This window comes from Onychostoma macrolepis, chromosome 05 (genome assembly GCF_012432095.1).
Source record: "Onychostoma macrolepis isolate SWU-2019 chromosome 05, ASM1243209v1, whole genome shotgun sequence".
NCBI classification, from domain to species: Eukaryota; Metazoa; Chordata; class Actinopteri; order Cypriniformes; family Cyprinidae; genus Onychostoma; species Onychostoma macrolepis.
The window spans coordinates 24,703,999-24,723,637 of NC_081159.1; the positions used below are offsets into that span (position 1 = coordinate 24,703,999).

A 19,639-nucleotide genomic window follows, 5' to 3' on the forward strand; every position below is an offset into this window, starting at 1 on the left:
CCGGACTGAATGTGTTCGGTTGTGCGCTTATACAATCCATCGCGCACAGGATAAAAAGATTAAGGTGCAGGAAAGCGCGCGGTAACATCACAGAACCCAGCGATTCCCGCGTGCACCGCTTGCCTCGCAGGTCAGTATCCTAATATTCACAACTCCGTAAATTAAGATTTCCACTTAGATTCCACAAAAAGCGAAGAATCCAATGGAAATAAACGAGCCATCTTTAAATTCTCCGAAAACTTATTGTCTTACTTTCTTGTTTGCATTACAATATATAACGTAGGGAATATCTTACCGTGCGTTAAGGACTACCGATCCACACTTCACTTTTGCCCTCGTCCGCGCCTCTCATACCGAATCCACGAGTGAGCTCATAAACAACCCACGAAAGAGCCACTCTGAAGTCGGACACGGGACAAAATATGTACAAAGCACACTAACTGAAGAATCCCAGGATAAAAGCGGCACGGGAGCGCACGCGACTCGGCGTTTCGGCGACGTGTTTTCGTTACCGGGTCCACATCCTCCGCTGACGAGCGCCTGTAAACAGCGCTGAGCTGAAGCGAAGTACGAAAGTAGGTCAGACTGGAGCTCAATACTCAACCAACGACAGCACTAACCGCCCGCGGCCTCACACACACACGCGCCAGAGAAAAGACACACATGTCAGGAACGCACTTGAACGTGAACGCTCGACAGCAATCATTTTAAAATCATTTTCATAGGCGATCAGCTCTTTTGGCTTTGGCTTTAGTGAATGCAATGCTGCTGTCAGCCGTGTCTCTCTATGTGGAGCTGACGGTCGCCTTTTGCAAATTCAGACTGGAAAGATATATGCAGAGCACTTTGTGTGAAAAAGCGATTCTGTAAGGTAGTTAAAAAAAAAACAATCACAAAAGAGCAATTAGTCAGGGAAAAAACATTCAAGTAGAACACGCGCGTACAGCACAATGCAAAATGTCTATGAAAAAATTAATGTGACAGTTCAACAGTGACCATGGCAGTTGTTAGAAGTGACTGCAATATGTCCAGGCTTAATATATGTATGTGGTGCTCAAATTTACAAGAAGCTGAGCCCAGAGCTACCTTTTGAAGTCACACGTGAAAATACTGCTCTATTTTGCAGGTAGTTTTCTCACATATTCCACTGATGCAGCAAAAAGTGAAACTGGGTCTGTTGCAGCAGTGTCAGGAGCTGAAATAACGATGCTATATGGCACAGTTTACTGATGTTTATAATAAAATAAAATGGCAGAAATTTGCACTGAATTAATCAAATAAATACATGTTCAACAAATCAAATCTAACACTTCAAGCACTAAAACTTTCTAGCACTGCATACTAATAGGATAAAACATGCTGTCAACACAAAAACGAATACATTTACGGAACATCTTTTTAATCAGCTAAAGCAGAAATAATGTGTGATGCTGGAAAGCCTGTATCAGGACACAGTATTGGTTGCCATGGCAAACACAGAATCCTCCATCAGCCTCTCCATCCAATAAAGCCGCTGGGCAGAAGAGCAGCTAAACCTCTGAAACACATCAGCTGCGTGGCTTTACCGGCTCCGTGCATTTTTACTGTACTCACCAAATAGATGTAATTGCTGTGCATTATTCTTAATACATTAATAGTTTTAGTTGCCATGATGCGCTTGCAAAAGTAGCTTCAAAACTCTGCCAATTATTATAAAACCAAACGGAACGGAGTCTAATTAAAGTCTGATGACAATTCTTAAATGGAGGGAGTTTTAGATTCATCATGCCATGAGTCATTGGGTATATAATATGATCAACAACAACAACAAAAAACTTCTTTCTTTCTTTTGTCTCTAATTTCTTTTGTGTTTTGCTTGATGGTTTTTTTGATGTCGGTGCTGCTTTGGTCTGAAAGCTGACTGTGGCTCTGTAGCTTTAAAGAACTACCAGAGGAATATGGGTCAGTGGAACACCAGCACAAGCGCGAGGGAGGAACTGAGAAAGAGAAAGAAAGGGAGAGAGAGAGAATTTAATGCTTTGTAGCAGAGTTTCTGAGATTATTAGTGGACCAGCAAAATAATTGATTCTCCTGTGTCAGTATAGGTGACTTTTATGAGCAAACAACATTCAGAAGGTTCAGGAAATAATAACAAGAACTTCCTCATTAGAATCAAACAGCAGATATATGTCAAGGGTGTGTGTGTGTGTGTGTGTGTGTGTGCCACAGAAACAACCTACATGTTTCTGTGGCAAACCAATAAAAGGTCAAGTGATTTGTTCGTAAGGAATTCACAATCTAGTCATCAGATTCTCCCTTTATAGGAGCAAACATACAGTACACAAATATGCAATTGTTCCTTCTGCTTATGATTTGATCAGCAATTTTACGTGTTGATGGTTTATATTAAGCAACAGGTAATCATCCAAATTTGAGGTCAAATCTAGTTTTTGTCCGACAGTAGTTTGTTTAGTCTAGCAGTGACACAAGTTACAGTCAGATTCATTTCAGCAGTTAAATAATAACCTATTACAAACCTCTGCTTCCTGATACCACAGATCACATCCTAACTCGTACGTCAAGAGAAACATCAGAAATACTGACATTCTGTCGACACCGATAGCCTTGTGGGCAGTGCGCCAACATACAGCTCCATACTGCTATACGGGCATCCTGTGTTTGAATACCGAATCGAGTACCTTTCCCAATCCTGCCCCCTATCTCTCTCCCACTCCACTTCCTGTCAGTTCCGATCTGTCCTATCCTAATAAAAAGGCAAAAATAGAAATAGATATACACAGTGAAAGTATGAGAGAATGTCAGTATTTCTGTGAATCAGTTTCTGCTGATCTTTGGATCTCTCTCTCACACAAAGTTGATCAAAATCACTAGTTCTTGGGAGCTTTCAGTTTCTTTATTTATATACACCACATCCATGCTATGGTGAGAATAGAGTTATTTAATTAACAAATTTCACCAACAATACTAAACTGTCCAAACACTTTACATGAACAAACACATCCAAAATTGCTAATGTGAATGTTTTTAAAGGCTGATGTTGTGCCCGGTTTCGACTCCCTGCCAGTTTAACAGCTCTAAATGTTCTCCTATAATGCCTGATGAGGTTAGAGAACACCTGACAAGAGATCAGAGACCATTCCTTCATCCAGAATCACTCCAGACCCTTTAGATTACCAGCTCCATGTTGGTGCTTCTTCTCTTCAGTTCACCACTCATTTTCTATAGGGTTCAGGTCAGAGGACTGGAATGGCCAGCAGAAGCTTGGTTTTGTGCTCAGTGACCCATTTTTGTGTTGTTTTTGAGGTTTGTGTTTGGATTATTGTACGGTTGGAAGATCCAAACATGGCCCATTATAAGATTTCTAACAGAGTCAGAGTCAGTCACTTATTGATTTTTTATCTGTTGGTATTTGATATAATTCATGATGCCATGTGTCTAAACAAGCTGTCCAGGACCTCCAACAGAAATATAGGCCCACAACATCAAAAATACATCAGTATATTTCATTGTACACATGGGGTACTTTTTATCCCTATGTTCACCAAACCCATCTTGAGTGTTTGCTGCTAAAAAGCTAATTTTTTTAGTTTCATCTGACCATAGAAGCCAGTCCCATTTGAAGTTCCAGGCAGTGCTCTGATACACAGCATTCAAGTTAATGTTGTTAAAAGTTAAAAAAAAATAACATGTTATTAGACTTTGACCTCAGCCAAAACTATCTGCTCTGCCCTAGTGAAAAAAATAGTATACTTAAGTACAATTTATTGGTATGTACATTAGTATAACTAAATATATTTGTGGCACACTGTAAATTGGTATAGTCTGCTAAATTGGAACAATAATTTTGTACTAAAAGCATTTTAGTTGTGCAGAAGCAGTGCTGAATTTCAACTAAAGTTGTAATAAATATACTTGTGCGCTAAAGTGGAACTATTCCAAGTATACTTAAGTACACTTTAAATATCCACTCTTATTTAATTTTTGAAATGCAGAATTCATTCAGCATAAACTTCAAATGTATTTTGGTGACATTACAATTGCAATTCAAATACACTAAGTGTGTTGAACATACATTAATTTTATCCTAATAACAAACTGAGGTCATACTATCCCTTACTTTTAGTGACTTTAAAATGCATTGCAGTGGCATTCCAAGTAAACTTGAAGTGTGCTAATGACACAATTATTTTGTGCTTCAAATGCAATAAATTAACCTTCATAAATAATGGCACAGCTTAAGAAATTGCCTTTTACTAACACCCCCAACATACCAGGCAATTCAATTATTCAGAGAACATCAGTGGAACATTGAATACAGACAATTGAACATTGGCTGGAGGAAACACTGCAGACTGGATTCGAACCCGGGTCGCTGCCACACATGTGCACTCGCTTTACCAGATGCGCCACCAAAGCAGATATGCACTGTGATAAACTGCGGTTACTTTGTAGTCTTTCTATACTTTTACAAATACTGCTATAAGTAAACAGTTTTTTTCCCCATCAACGACAGCACAAATTATATGGACTTAAAGACTGCGAATCGCCGAAAAGTCTTAATATAGGCGGTACGTGGAAATAAACGTGAAATGGCCTGTATAGAACACGAAAGTTAAACATTAAATATCATCTGCAGAATGTTTTGCTTCCCTTTTAGTTCACATGATCTGTCATTAACGGGAAACATTTGGATAAACTGGAATAACATTAGTTTTTTTCTTGTACATGCAGTAAAACACAGACAATTCCGTTAGTTGGTGGAAGAATGTGAACGTACTGCTTATGTTTCAGTGCATGCGGAAGGAATAAAACCATTCAAGTATATATCGCTGCAGCCCGGAGACCTCCAAGTGGGAGGAACTTATGCCACAAGTAGGTTGGGACAGCTCCAAGTGGGAGGGTAGGTTTAGGGTTGGGTTTAGTGTAGGGCATATTAACAAGGCCCAACCCATTTGGAGCTGGCTCCAACCTCCGTTTATACCTAATCTCAAACCATCCATAATATCTCTGCTCATTGTCTGTGCACGCTTCAACTCTCAATGCACTGCACAAATATTAATGTAAAATGCAACTAAATGTTTTGGCGGTTTGACTGTCATACCAGTAAGCTGGTATGAATTTAAATTATTTTAATACATTGTTACTTTTCATGTAGTTAATATCTCTGAATTTATTTGACATTTTAACTTTTGTGTAGTTGTTTCGAGGGCTGGTCAGGATAATTTTAATAATTCATAATTTTGACAGCCCAAAAAGCTGCAGTCCACATTTCCAAGTGCAACGTTGTCGTTGTTCGTACGGGACATTAAAGAACCACTAATGGAAATACTGATGGTCCAGGTGCATTGGAGTGTATTGGGTATATACTAAAAGTAATAAACCTTCTGATCAAGTTCGTGAATTTCTTTCACCATTTCAAATCCATGACTATATATGGTTTTCATACTTTTGTAACTACTTTTTATATGTGACCATGAACCACAAAACCAGTCATAAGGGTTATATATATTAGCCATTTGCTAACATCATTTAAGTTCATTTTTTCCTCAATGTACACACAGCACCCCATATTGACAGAAAAACACTGAATTGTTGACATTTTTGCAGATTTATTAAAAAAGAAAAACTGAAATATCACATGGTCCTAAGTATTCAGACCCTTTGCTGTGACACTCATATATTTAACTCAGGTGCTGTCCATTTCTTCTGATCATCCTTGATATGGTTCTACACCTTCATTTGAGTCCAGCTGTGTTTGATTATACTGATTGGACTTGATTAGGAAAGCCACACACCTGTCTATACAAGACCTTACAGCTCACAGTGCATGTCAGAGCAAATGAGAATCATGAGGTCAAAGGAACTGCCTGAAGAGCTCAGAGACAGAATTGACCTATCGGTAAGCCCCTCTCCTCGAATGCAGACTAGCCAATGGCAGTCGAGTATCAGTTGCTCGGGGAGCGGAACTCGGACATCTTTAGGTCTCAGCGCCATAGAGAAACATTGGAAGTTCCGAAGCTTGCATCGGTTTTATGGGGTTTATGCTTCAAAAATGGAAAAACGATGTGCCTGGGGTACTTGATTCACTGATTCCATGTATCCTGAGAGGATGGGCGATATAATTTATTTAATTACATTTCCTGAATCCAAACAAAACAGAGCAAAATGTCCCTAATTATTCACCCCAATACAAATGAAGACAAAAACGTTCATTTTCTGGTTGTCATACACTCATTAAGTTACAATTTTCATCAGAACGTTAACGTTATCTTGTGCTTTAGCAAGGTATCTCTGGCTAAAACTAGCTAACGTTAAAGTTAGTGAGCCCATGCTAATGTACAAACCTAAATAGCGGACTGTTCTCGCGTCTTGTACAGTGTAGGTCGAAAACACAAACGAAGGTCTACATTTCAGTGCCTCTCCATATTAAACTGATTAAATGTGCATTAATTTAATCGTACCCTGCCATACATGAACTGTTGATCCTGCATGTTGTCATCCGATCGTGATGACTGACCGTAATATGACACTTCTCCCGCTTACATTGTGATCTGTAAACCCTTGCTTCGAGTTACCCACCGTAACGTTATTTATTTTAAAATATTTTATAAATCCCTCCATGGAATATTTAATTCCCATTTGGTGGCCTTCGGTGTCCAAAATTGTGCAAAAACATCGTGGGACATGGTTTTCACACTGTAGCTGTCATTGTAAGACAGTGAGCAACTCCGTTTGTTTGTCCGAGGGAGCAACAGTAACTAAGGGGGGCGGGGCTTACCGATAGGTCAATTGTGGCAAGGCACAGATCTGGCCAAGGTTACAAAAAAATTTCTGCTGCACTTAAGGTTCCTAAGAGCACAGTGGCCTCCATAATCCTTACATGGAAGACGTTTGGGACGACCAGAACCCTTCCTAGAGCTGGCCGTTCGGCCAAACTGAGCTATCGGGGGAGAAGAGCCTTGGTGAGAGAGGTAAAGAAGAACCCAAAGATCACTGTGGCTGAGCTCCAGAGATGCAGTCGGGAGATGGGAGAAAGTTGTAGAAAGTCAACCATCACTGCAGCCCTCCACCAGTCGGGGCTTTATGGCAGAGTGGCCCGACGGAAGCCTCTCCTCAGTGCAAGACACATGAAAGCCTGCATGGAGTTTGCTAAAAAACACCTGAATAAGATTCAACTTTTTGGCCTTAATTCTAAGTGGTATGTGTGGAGAAAACCGGGCACTGCTCATCACCTGTCCAATACAGTCCCAACAGTGAAGCATGGTGGTGGCAGCATCATGCTGTGGGGGTGTTTTTCAGCTGCAGGGACAGGACGACTGGTTGCAATCGAGGGAAAGATAAATGCGGCCAAGTACAGGGATATCCTGGACGAAAACCTTCTCCAGAGTGCTCAGGACCTCAGACTGGGCGAAGGTTTACCTTCCAACAAGACAATGACCCTAAGCACACAGCTAAAATAACGAAGGAGTGGCTTCACAACAACTCCGTGACTGTTCTTGAATGGCCCAGCTAGAGCCCTGACTTAAACCCAATTGAGCATCTCTGGAGAGACCTAAAAATGTCTGTCCACCAACGTTTACCATCCAACCTGACAGAACTGGAGAGGATCTGCAAGGAGGAATGGCAGAGGATCCCCAAATCCAGGTGTGAAAAACTTGTTGCATCTTTCCCAAAAGACTCATGGCTGTATTAGATCAAAAGGGTGCTTCTACTAAATACTGAGCAAAGGGTCTGAATACTTAGGACCATGTGATATTTCAGTTTTTCTTTTTTAATAAATCTGCAAAAATGTCAACATGGGGTGCTGTATGTACATTGAGGGAAAAAAGTGAACTTAAATGATTTTAGCAAATGGCTGCAATATAACAAAGAGTGAAAAATTTAAGGCGGTCTGAATACTTTCCGTACCCACTGTGTATGTGTGTATGTGTGTATGTGTGTATGTATGTATGTATATGTATGTATGTATATATATATATATATATATATATGTATATATATATATATATATATATATATATATATATATACACACACACACATATACATACATAAACACACACAAAATTATTTCGTCGTGAGTCATTTAACAGAGGGATGGAACATTTCATATATTGCTTTTAAAGCATTAATTGTAAGTCTATGCAATTCATAACATGCAGAAGATTTCAAAAATGCTTGATTCATGTTCAATTCAGTGAGCGAGGATGAGTTTAACCTCTCAGCTTCTTTTGTTGAGCCTTACACAAGATTATGTAGGTCAGCTGGAGTAAAGCAGCAGTTTGCTTCAATCTCAGAGGACAGGAAAGACTTGTAGATGTTTAAAACCCCACAGCCAGAAATATATCTCTAAACTCTATGATCATTTCACAGGAGGTCATCTAACTCTCTGAGCCGAGATAATTGCTGCTCTCTCTTCCTCTATCTATTCACACGTCAAAAGCACCATCGTTCAGTCTATCCATCCATCTTTCTATTTATTCCCGAGCACTGTCATCATAACATACGGCTGTTCTGGGCTCCGGTCTTTTATGCTTGTGTGATGGTGTGTGTTGCAATTATCCACATACGTGTGTGTCCTATGCTGCTGTAGTAAACCAACATTGTTCTTTTATAATTGTAATTATCTTAATGTGGTCTGACCCAGCTAAATGAAAAAGCTAATCATCACATATTAGATCAAGTAAAAGGCTGTTCATGAGTGTGTGTGTGTGTGTATACACACTCTCACTTTACCATCAAGAGTCATCAAAAGGACGCAGTGCTCCACCTCTCCCTTTGTGTGTTTGTGCGGAAAAGAGAATAAAGAGAGACAGAAAGAAAAAGAGAGAGTGAGGGGTCTATTATACAGAGTTAGAGGGAAAAACACAAACTAATTAAGGGAAGAGAGACTATAATTAAAATGGCCTGTTTTTAATTTAACAGTGAGCTACTTTATATCAAACAGAACAGTGATCACTTAATTATACGGGCAACATCAGAGACAGAGAGAGAGAAAATGGGAGGGTGGCTTTGGTAAGAGGTTGATTGTCTGACTCTGCTATGAAGTCTATTTTCATTCTGGAGCAAAACCACAATGCTTTTGTAATTGCAAAATTCATTCTTTACATTAAGTATTGTATGGAAGCCTTAGGAGGCCATGCGCTATTATTTTTTTCATGTGTTTTTTACATGTTTAAATCATATTAAAAATATAAACTCTCAATCCCTCAATGAACAATGGCTCCATCTCTTTATTTCCATCCTTTCTTGCCATTGTTAAATTAACAATTTTTAATTAAAGTGCCTGAGCTTGACCAGAACATAGCCTGATGAACCTAAAAAAAAAAAAAAATTATTTACAACAATCATATTTGTTTTTTTTAGGATAATGGAAATTATTTCAAATACAAATTTATGTAATGCAAGTTTAAAATGTATACATGTATTGAAACAATTATTTCCAAAAGCAGTTTGGACTCCATGTGCACTCCATGAAGTCTATAAAAACAGGGCCCGATGTACAGAGTAAATATAAAGGAATCTTAGGATTAAAGGAAATGTCCATAAACTTAACGGACAGTATCCTGACAGATAATTAGTGCCTTTTCTATTTTTCCACAATTTTTTTCGAGTGCACGTGAGAGCTCAACAAGAAAACAGCACTGAGAACGACTTGCCTAAAAGATTCTTCACACACATGCAGTCATTCCAACAAGAATGTTTGTGTATGTATGTACTTCGCATCTTTTCGATGCAGCACAACTAGCTGAATTTGAAATTTGTGTAAAACCTTATCATGCAAGATTTGAGATAATTCTGACTTTCTGTGTAAAGGAGGTTGCATGAAAAATGACAAATTTAAATAGTTCCCATATCAATTTTCTGTATTTTTTTCAAAATCCTAAAAGATTGTTTATTTTGAAATTAAATAGGAAAACACAACAGTTTATTTTTTAACATGGACTTTTGGACCCCACTGTGAATACACTACATGACTTTTAAAATCTGAGCAGATTTATCATGCAATTACTGACTTTGTAAACAGTCACAGAGGAAAAACTGGCCATCATACATTAACGGTGCATTCACACGGGGCATAAGTGTTGACGTTTGACAGAGGGCATATCTAAAACTTGGAGCTGATGCAACCATGGTTGTGACAACAACCAATCACATTACTTTTCCAGTGTTGCATGAACGCAATTGGCTAGCGTCTGCGCTCGGGTATTTGCAGATCTGATTGGCTTATCTAAAGGCGATCTGATTGGCTGACGCCTGCGTTGAAACCTGAAAAGTTGAACATTTTTTTACTTCTGCCACAAGCAACTCCAGTGACTCAACGGACTCACAATTCAGTTCTGCAATGCATGATGTCACCTATTCAAAGTTAACGAGAAGCATGAGTGCCGATGTTGTTCAGAACACAACAAACGTATGCAAATCAAATCGGGGCAAAAATGAAGTTCTTCAAAGCATGCTTTGTAAGTATTGTTGATTTTTCTTTCTGTTATAAATGATGTAAACTAAAGGGGTCATAACATAGTTTTTAGCTAAAAATTTGTTGTCCAGGCTTCTGATGATGAGGAGTCACACCAAAAACGTTCCAGATGGAATACGCGAAAGCGAAGATGTTGCACAGCATCCCCTGCCTTTCTCCTCCATCTAGCCCCTGTAAGGAATCGTCTCAGAGGGTAATCTTGGGAAGGACGGTTTAGAGAACCTCCCTCAGGCCATTTGTTCTTGTTTTTGGATTTACTTATGCCTTGCAGCTCATTGATTTATGAGCAATACTTTAAACACATACATTTTCTCTTTGTTTTATTAGATAAAATCTCTACATGCCTAAAGTTACCTGAAATTTGTTAAATGGATTTAGTAAAATGAATTAAAATAAACTGAATTCTAAAACAAAAGCCTTGTTATTTGTATTTTTGTCCTCGTTTATTGTGCAGCTGTAACTTAGAGAATAATAAATCGGCAGAGAAATCAGTCAAATTAAACTAATTAAAAATGCAATTTGGTCTACTAAAAGTTAAATTTAGTGCAATTTAATGTTTTGAGTTGCTTTAACTGGTAAATTTTAGTTATTGTAACAGATAAACTAACACTTTCCAATGTAAAGAACTTGCAATGTCTTGTTTGTTCAACAAGACAAAATCAACTTTTTTAGGGCAACGAGTTTCCATTAACTTTTTAGGTTCAATCAACTTGTACGGGCTTACAGTGTAGCCTACACCTACCCCAACCCTACCCCTTACAATAATGAAATAAATAGTAATTATTGGCGTACGGTGTGACAAAAAAAATTACGCTGTATTGATGTGCGCATACCCAGTAGCGCCATACATATCCCTGCTAGCCTTAACCAGACACTTACAGCTACAGGTCAGGCAGTCAATGCAGCTGTTTGCAGTTTTACTTTTATAATAAATTCATATTTCAACCTGTTCCGCATCCAAAACTACAAACATTGCTCTTCTTTCGAATCGTCCATTTAATAACCTACCAAAACATCTTAATATTTGATATGATACAGGCTGCATTAATTTATCAAACTTATATTTTGTATTTAAAAGGCCTTTTGGCTACTGCTCCGATGTTTTTAGTGTAATGACTGTTGTGGTTTCCTCTCATTAGTCTATAATTAAAGAACCATCAATCTCTCCTGTGAGCTCCAACGTAGCATAAATAATTTACTTGTATATTCAAAACTTTCATTAGATTTCATTAATATTAACCACTCAAACAATCCCCACAGTCCTGCGAAACGCAAAGAGAAAGAGAGGGGGAGACAGTGAGAGAGGCAAACTGAGCGATCAACACAGAGAGAAAGATTGTAACTGCAACAAGAGCCGAAATACTGGTTATTTATGCTGGCACAGTTACAAGCAAACTCAAACGTCACACACATATACTGAAGGCTCTTGGATAATTAATGTTTTGCATAACAGCAACAAAGACTTGTATTGAGAACATTATCTATGACATCAGCATGACATCACTGATTCCACATCAGTATAGCCGAAGTGACGTCTGTTTACCCGTTTAATTTCTGGAATATCTGTAAACTGACACAAAGGGCCTACGGCTCTTCCTGGCCTTTTAGCAAACAGGAAAACAAACAAGACAAAACAGTCAAAGTGAGTCATGAGCTAATATGGCATCGTTGGTTATGAGCTGGACAGTGCAATATTAAACTGAAAATTACAGCCACAAACATTAATTCCCCCTCTCAACTTTTGTGCATCCAAACATTTGTATAGGGCTACTCGGAAATAGAAATCCTGGACAACGTCACATTGGAAAAACGAATATATGTCAGCTAATATTAGCTAATAGTCAGTTCAACAAACCACAAAATCAAAGTCCAGATCTGAATCTCAACCACTGGAGCCACACCCAAGCTTACTGAACACTGATTGGGAGAACAAACTGTCAGATATCCCATAATGCATCACTGCACGCACAACCAGCCCTAACACACACAGCTCGAAATACTACTGGAAAACTGAGTGTTACTTAATTTTGATCTCTGTGATGGTTTAATTTCAAAGCACCATTTGACATTCTTTTGATTATATGATGTTCATTGACATTCTTTTAATTTTTTTTTATTATCATTTAAAAAAAATAAATCGATTCAAATGAATCCTTTCAATGCATTTTTTTTACCTTTTTTAATGAATTATGTTCTACATAATTTTTTAACATACATTTTGTAAATTCTGTTTAAATGGAAATGATGCCAAGATTAATATAAAAATTAGATTTTGTCAAATTGGCAAAATGGTCTTTGATAGTCTTGGAAGCACCAGTAAGAAAAACCATAGTCAGCGATGTTTTGCAGCAGTTGCCATCTTTTTACAGCAAAATCGAGTTACATTATGGTTGTAGAAATTTCAACTTGTTTCAAATGTTCTGTTTGTAAAGAAAAACAATATGTAAAGAATAGTTTATTATTATTACGTGGTAAGCCAGCAAAAATTCAAAAATTGGCATCTTTCCAGCAGACAAAAATCATTCATAGGGTGAATGACACTTTTCAAACCACAACCGAAACTTCCTTCAGAGCTCAGTTTTGCAGCCATATGGTTCACCTGTACTTCCATGTATTTCGCACCACCCATTGATTATTCTTTCAGATTACCAGCCACTATTCTATCCTTCACGGTAGGTAGGGTATACCTCATATGACATCACATTGGTATACATCAAATACATGAGAAAATGGTTCTTTGAAAGACGTGGTCTCATCTGACCACAAAATATTTTCTCATTTTGCATCTAGGTCACGAATCACGATTTTGCTTTTTGGTAACTCCAGGCATGGTTTCACATGGTGCTGTTTGTTTAATGGCTTCTTGTATGCCACCCTCCCTTACAGGACAGCTTTACTCCTTTGAACTACATCTGCATCAAAACTACTGTTTTCTATATGACTCGCCTCCTGAGATCCACCTTCAGCTGCCTGCTTTTCAGCGGCGGTTGTGGCTTCTCTATTGGTCGGATGAAACGGATGGTCCTCACACTAGATACTGGCTTCAGCTATCACCTTCAGAACCTGAGCATGTTGCCACCCCGGTCCTTTCATTTCTTGAATGTCCGCTCCCTGACACGTTCTTCCGGTCAGACACTTGTTTCCATTTTGTGTACCTTGCTGCTCCATCTTCTCCAACTGGCTCATGCGATCCTCCTCTGGTATAGTGAGGCTTGCACCTCATGACCAACATGCACCTTTTCTAGCCTCGTAGTGAGATGTAGATGCCACGTGCCATTCTGCTCAAATCAACATTTTATGTCTCAGCCTCATTTCAGCCAGCTCGACAGCATCTTTTGACAAGTAATGGCCATTTGTAAGGCATATATACACAAGTAATTATTCAAACATTTGGAATATGCACATATTAATTAAAAAAAACAGTAGGTCAGATTAATTTTTTTTTTTTTTTAAATGTTTTTATTAATTGGCCATTACCTTAAAATGTCATGTGGCATGACTATGATTTCTATTACAAATAATACATATCTTTTGGATCTCTTTACATATCTTTTGAAGGAATAATATGCCACTTCAAACTGGTGGAACAAGTCTATAAAAACACATGGGTCTTTCCATGTCAAATCAAACAAATTTCAGAAACTTCCCCAGCTCAAATTTTTGATTTTGTCAATTACATACATAGCTGTGTTAGCTTTTTTCATTTAATTAACATAGTACATTTTTTTATAAGAATGATACATTTATTTATTATAATAAATACATGCTGGCCCTGATCTCTCTGTCTGGTTTTATTTTGCGATATAACTGCCCTAAATATATGGCACATTTTAACAGATTTTGAATGAATCTACAGCACTGCATGAGATTCATTTAATGCAAATGAGAATAGATGCATTACAAAACTATAATCTTCCGTGTTTTGCTTAAGGATACACTGGTGATGGTGCATGATTTTTCATGATTCAGCCATAAAAATGAACATACGAAAAAAAAAAAAAAGCCCAAATCCTCAACTGCTACACAACCAACACCCGCCAAACAGATGAACTGTAATGGAATTAATCCTGGACAGGAATAGTTTTAACCTGAACAGACTCTGGTGTTCTAAGCAGTGGTAAGAATAGGACTAACCTAGAAACCTGGATAAATAACCACTCATGCTTACACAGAAAGAAGACCCCACTCAAGACAAAGAGAGAAATATTCACGGATTAAAAGAGGTCTTAACCTGAAACACTCATCTGTGCATGTACACACTCACACAGCATATTTTCACATACATATATATATATATATATTTTTTTTTTTTTTTTTTCCTCAGTCGACTGTAGTAAGTGCTTTAACAAATGTAATCAGACAACACTTAATCATAGCTGGAGATCAGTCTATTTAAAGGGGTCATGCATTTATGATTACATTTTTCCACTTATAATTCTATTAAAGGTTTTTTTTTTTAGTTTTCATGACAACATCCACCCATATCTATAACCCTGAGAAGAAAAAAAAAAAAAAAAAAAATTTTAGTCAGCTTCATTTCAGTAAATGTTTCTTTTGATCTAAAGAAGAACTCCGAAAGATGAAGCTCATTTTTATCTCACAACCATAGGTGAAGCCAGAACCAACTGAAGGGTAAGGCTAAAAGTCTAATGTTAGTAAACCTGTCTTTTTAGGCAAGTAGCCTACCAGATATGGGTAATGTCACGATCTCTAGCTGGAGTGCCCACGAGGTCTGCCTGTACCCTTTACCATTCCCCTCAGTCTCCATTTTCCATAATCCTTTGCCTAGACACATCAATTGCAATCACCTGTCTCTCATTACCTCATCAGTCTCCCACTATAAGAATAGCACACACACAGTGATTGAATGTTTCCAAGTTTCATAGTTTTGCCCTGCCTGTGTTTTCACCCTGGATTGTTTCCTTGTTTCTGATTGTTTGATGCCTGTCCTGATCATTGCCTGTTTGTGGATTACTCTTCTGCCTCTGGTTTGCTGTTTCTGGACCCTGCCTGTTTTGACCACGCTCTCCATTAATAAAGCTTGCAAGTGGATACCCACTCCGTTGTCACGCCACTTTCATTACAGGTGATGTCATAAGACATTTTTTAATATGACAGCATTAGTATTTAACTATCATAATTTAATTAAAATATTGTAAATTACTAATTGTAACGCTTTCACGGTTATTTAAAAAGCAAAAATTATACAGAGAACGCAAGCAAAGAACATTTACCAAAGAACAGTAGACATCAGTCTAGCACAAGTTTAAGCAGCACTCTCAAAAATAAAGTAAAACATTCGTTATAATCGGTGAAGCCGTCTATACACTGTTTGATGAACGGATCTCTTACCTACATCATACGTACATCTGCACTTTGTTGTTTATGATGAGAGAATTCGTGAGAGTGCAGAATTCAGTGAGCAAGTGCACGCACTGATCAAAGCATTTCATCGTCAAGTTTTCACCCATCTGAACACTTCTGATTGGCGGTTGCATTCATAAACTCAAAGAAGTCATGTGTGATCGGCTGTAATGCACAATGCTATAAAAATGCTAAACGTAATGCTGCAATCAACACTTTGCATTTTATTTTAATTTGATTTGCGACAGCCATATTTGATTAATTGAATATGCAGCGGCATTTTGTCCCAAGCGCCCGTTAATTTCCGAGCCACCTTATCCACATTTTTCCTAACAAGCTTACTGCATTTTAAATTATTGGAGGCACTTCCGGTTTGGGGAAGTTACACTCAAAAAGACTGCAACAAATCATTTCAAATCATAAAATAGCGCTACAAATAATCCTTATACGTCATTTTCACTGAATGGGCTATAAATTTTCATTCATTTTCTATTTTCAGAAGTCAGGAGAATAATGTTACATTTGGTATATGTGAAGTGATATAACAACAATATCCACAGAATAGCTCTTTTCAGCCCACTACATTAATTTCCTCCTGATTATTTTCATGTTTCCTTTGTATTCCGCTGTAAGTAAATGAAGACAACATATGCTGTGCATTTTGGCCTGCTCTCCCAATTTAATTTAAGATATTAACTATGAATAATTCCCTGGAATGCACTAAGAAACTTTAATTTTTCTTCCCAAATCCTCATGTCTCTTTCCAGGTTTGTTTTCACACAGATGCTGTTAAATGTAACTTATGAAATATATACATATTACTATAATGATATTTAACACATCTGTAATATTGCTGAGGATATTAGGAGGATCTTTAGGAATTCATGGTGTGCTGGAAGTAACTTGACAATGCTTTTACACTTCCTAAATTTCCTTTTAATGATCAATGGTTGAAGGGTGAGTAAAATGTCACCTCATTGTACCCAGATTTTGAGAATGCTTATTATTGCATTCACAGAGTGAACCTTTTGCTGATTGTTTACAGTGTAAACGGAAATTACTCCCATAATTTGAACAAAGCGTCAAGGGGCGTAGGAAAAAGGTGGATACACGCTCCGCCTATGCTCACAACATCAAGGAACATTTGACTCCTCATGATATGACCCCTTTAGACTTCCTGTGTGCCTCCATCCGGCCTTACACTGCATGACTCTGATGATTTCTCATAGGGCAATGCTTTATATCAAGGTTTACAAAATGTATCTCTGAGACAACGTGCTCAAACAAACCCACACTTGCACACAGCAAAACACACACACTTGTACTTAAAAAAGAGAGAAAAACAGAGGGAGAATGATTATGTCCCTTAATCATGCGCCCATAGGCACATTACATAAAAAGCAGAAAAACATAGGCAGGGTGGGGGTGGGGGTGAGAAAGAGACCTAGAGGGGAAAAAAACAGAAAGAGAGTACTTAAAGGAGAGAGGAGGAGGGATGGGGGGGGGGGAGGCATTTGAGCAGAGAATGACGTCTGTATGCGCGGTTATATAATCGTGCGCTGAACATTGCGTATGTCACCATTAGAAGGTTACAGAGAGCGACATGAATACCAGACATTCTCTCTACAGTCATGTGCAGCATACTTCCACTCGCTTAACGTAATCATGAAGTCACAATACAGCTGCCCCTGCCCCGCGAGACCTTCTACGGCCATTAAATCTGTACTCAGAGAGACTTATCTGCCCCAACACCATCTACAGCCGGTCACAAGTGCTCTGAGGGGTCCTCGTTTACTCCCCTCAAACCAATCTGACATGGTTTTCACCATCAAACATAAAGAGAGATGTTAGGCAGAATTTTTACACTGCTCTTTTTCATTCAAAGAAAGCAAAATCAAGGATGAAAAAGAACCATATTCTACCATTCAGAAGTTAGGGGTCAGTAAGATTTTTTGTTTTATTCAGCAATTAAATTGATCAAAAGTAACAGTACAGACATTTATAATGTTACAAAAGATTTCCATTTCAGATAAATGCTGTTCTACTGAACCTTATATTAATCAGAGAATATCCTGAAAACGTTCAATGATTTCCACCAAAATGTTACTTAAATCAACAAATCAGCAATATAAAAATGTTTTATTAGAATCGTTTCTGAGAGGATTTCTGAAGTAACGGATGCTGAAAATTCAGCTTCCCCATTACAGGAATAAATACAAGTTTAAAATGTATTCAAATAGAAAACAGCTATTTTAGTCTATTTGACTTGTTCACTATATCTCAGCGCCTCTCTAAAGCCATATAACAGCCTTGTGCGAGGAGCAGACTGAAATTGTCTTCATTTCAGTATTACTGTAAATCTTGCATCACTGACATCAGTTTTTCATGTTACTGTATGTAGAAATTCTACAGCTTCAGACAGAGTAAATTATCCCAACCGTTTCTGTGTAACTGCATTACAATGCATATACAACCTCTTCATCTTGAACCTAGGACTTTTTAATTTTTGCATGCTGCAGAAAGCACATTTCGAACTGTTTATGGTTTGCTTAAAACCTGCGAGTTAAAAAGCCAGTGACTTTTACAAATGGTCCATGAATCATTTTAAACCTTGAATGTCTTTCCAGAGAGTTCTCTGGCACATGCGGCTCATGGCTAAATAAATTTGCTGGGTGCAATGCTCACATGATAATCACGATGAATTTCCATTGAGTGCCTCACCTGTCCCTCTTTTTTCTGTGACGCTGACACTGGGCAGAGCTATAAACTCTACATACACAAAAATAACATTCAAACACAGTAAAGCGACATGAAGTCATTCGTTTATATTGAGTTGCCAATTTCATGCAGTGATTCCAGTGCAGAATGCTGATAAAAGTTAAACAATACACAAGTAAGCACATCTAGATAAATAAACACCCCTGTACAAATGTGACTTAATGTTAAAAACAAGCATGACCAAGAGTCAGTGAGTATACTCAAAAATAAAAGGTGCTTCAAAAGGTTGTTCAAGCGATGCCATAGAACAACCATTCAGTCAAAGGTTCTTTAAACAACAATCTCTTTCTTACCTTTTTATAATCTGAAGAACCTTCTTTCACCACAAAGAACCTTTTGTGAAACAAAGGTTCTTCAGATGTTAAAGATTCTTTATGGAACCATTTAGACAAAAAGGTTCTTCTATGGCATCGTGAAGCACCTTTATTTTTAAGAGTGTATTGCAAAATACAAACATGGCTGATAGTGGTAGCAGTGACCTAATCCCAAGTCCGTGACACATCCTGCTCTGGGCTGACACTTTGATATGATCACTGCAAATAACAAAGCATACCGAAACTAATGAGGCACAACGGAGATATTCTTAGCATGATTCTGGCCTTGCAGCAGAGTACTTTATCAATGAGCTTTCTTAGAATTTATAATCATGACTGGGGGTGGTTGTTGGCATTCAGCACCAGCTTTTAACCCTCATATCTCATTTATTACACCAAGAGGTGTGATCATCTCTATAGCAATGGCTAAATTCGAAGAGTTTTAGACTAAGTGTAAATTTATAAGGTTACAAAAGATTATTTTTCAACTAAATGCTGTTCTTATGAATGTTTTATTCAAAGAATCCTCAAAAAATGCATCACAAATATAAATCACTAGCCACTGTAGATTTAATTCATTATTTCTTATCAAATCTCTCAATCAGACTTTGCATCATTTAGCTGGTAAATAAGCCCTGAAACGGCTGTTTACAGAAGCTACAAGGAAAAATCCAACTAACAGATATCTAAAGACACACTGCCA

General features: G+C 37.9%; 1 protein-coding gene and 1 long non-coding RNA gene across 6 annotated transcripts in view; one reads left to right on the forward strand and one right to left on the reverse strand.

The window, feature by feature from the left end:
- npas2 (neuronal PAS domain protein 2) overlaps nucleotides 1-19,639 on the reverse strand; it is a 67,172-nt gene that overhangs the window by 40,358 nt on the left and 7,175 nt on the right. The window contains exon 1 of one of the 5 annotated variants that reach the window (XM_058775791.1): nucleotides 296-745. The exons of the other annotated variants lie outside the window; for them this stretch is intronic. The gene's annotated coding sequence lies outside the window, so the exon portion shown is untranslated. Of the gene's footprint in view, nucleotides 1-295; nucleotides 746-19,639 lie in introns of those variants that run through there. 5 annotated transcript variants of the gene reach the window in all.
- LOC131540673 (uncharacterized) lies at nucleotides 8-17,034 on the forward strand. Its single transcript, XR_009271331.1, has 3 exons — nucleotides 8-130; nucleotides 10,306-10,463; nucleotides 10,552-17,034. It is a non-coding gene; the product is annotated as an uncharacterized LOC131540673 (long non-coding RNA).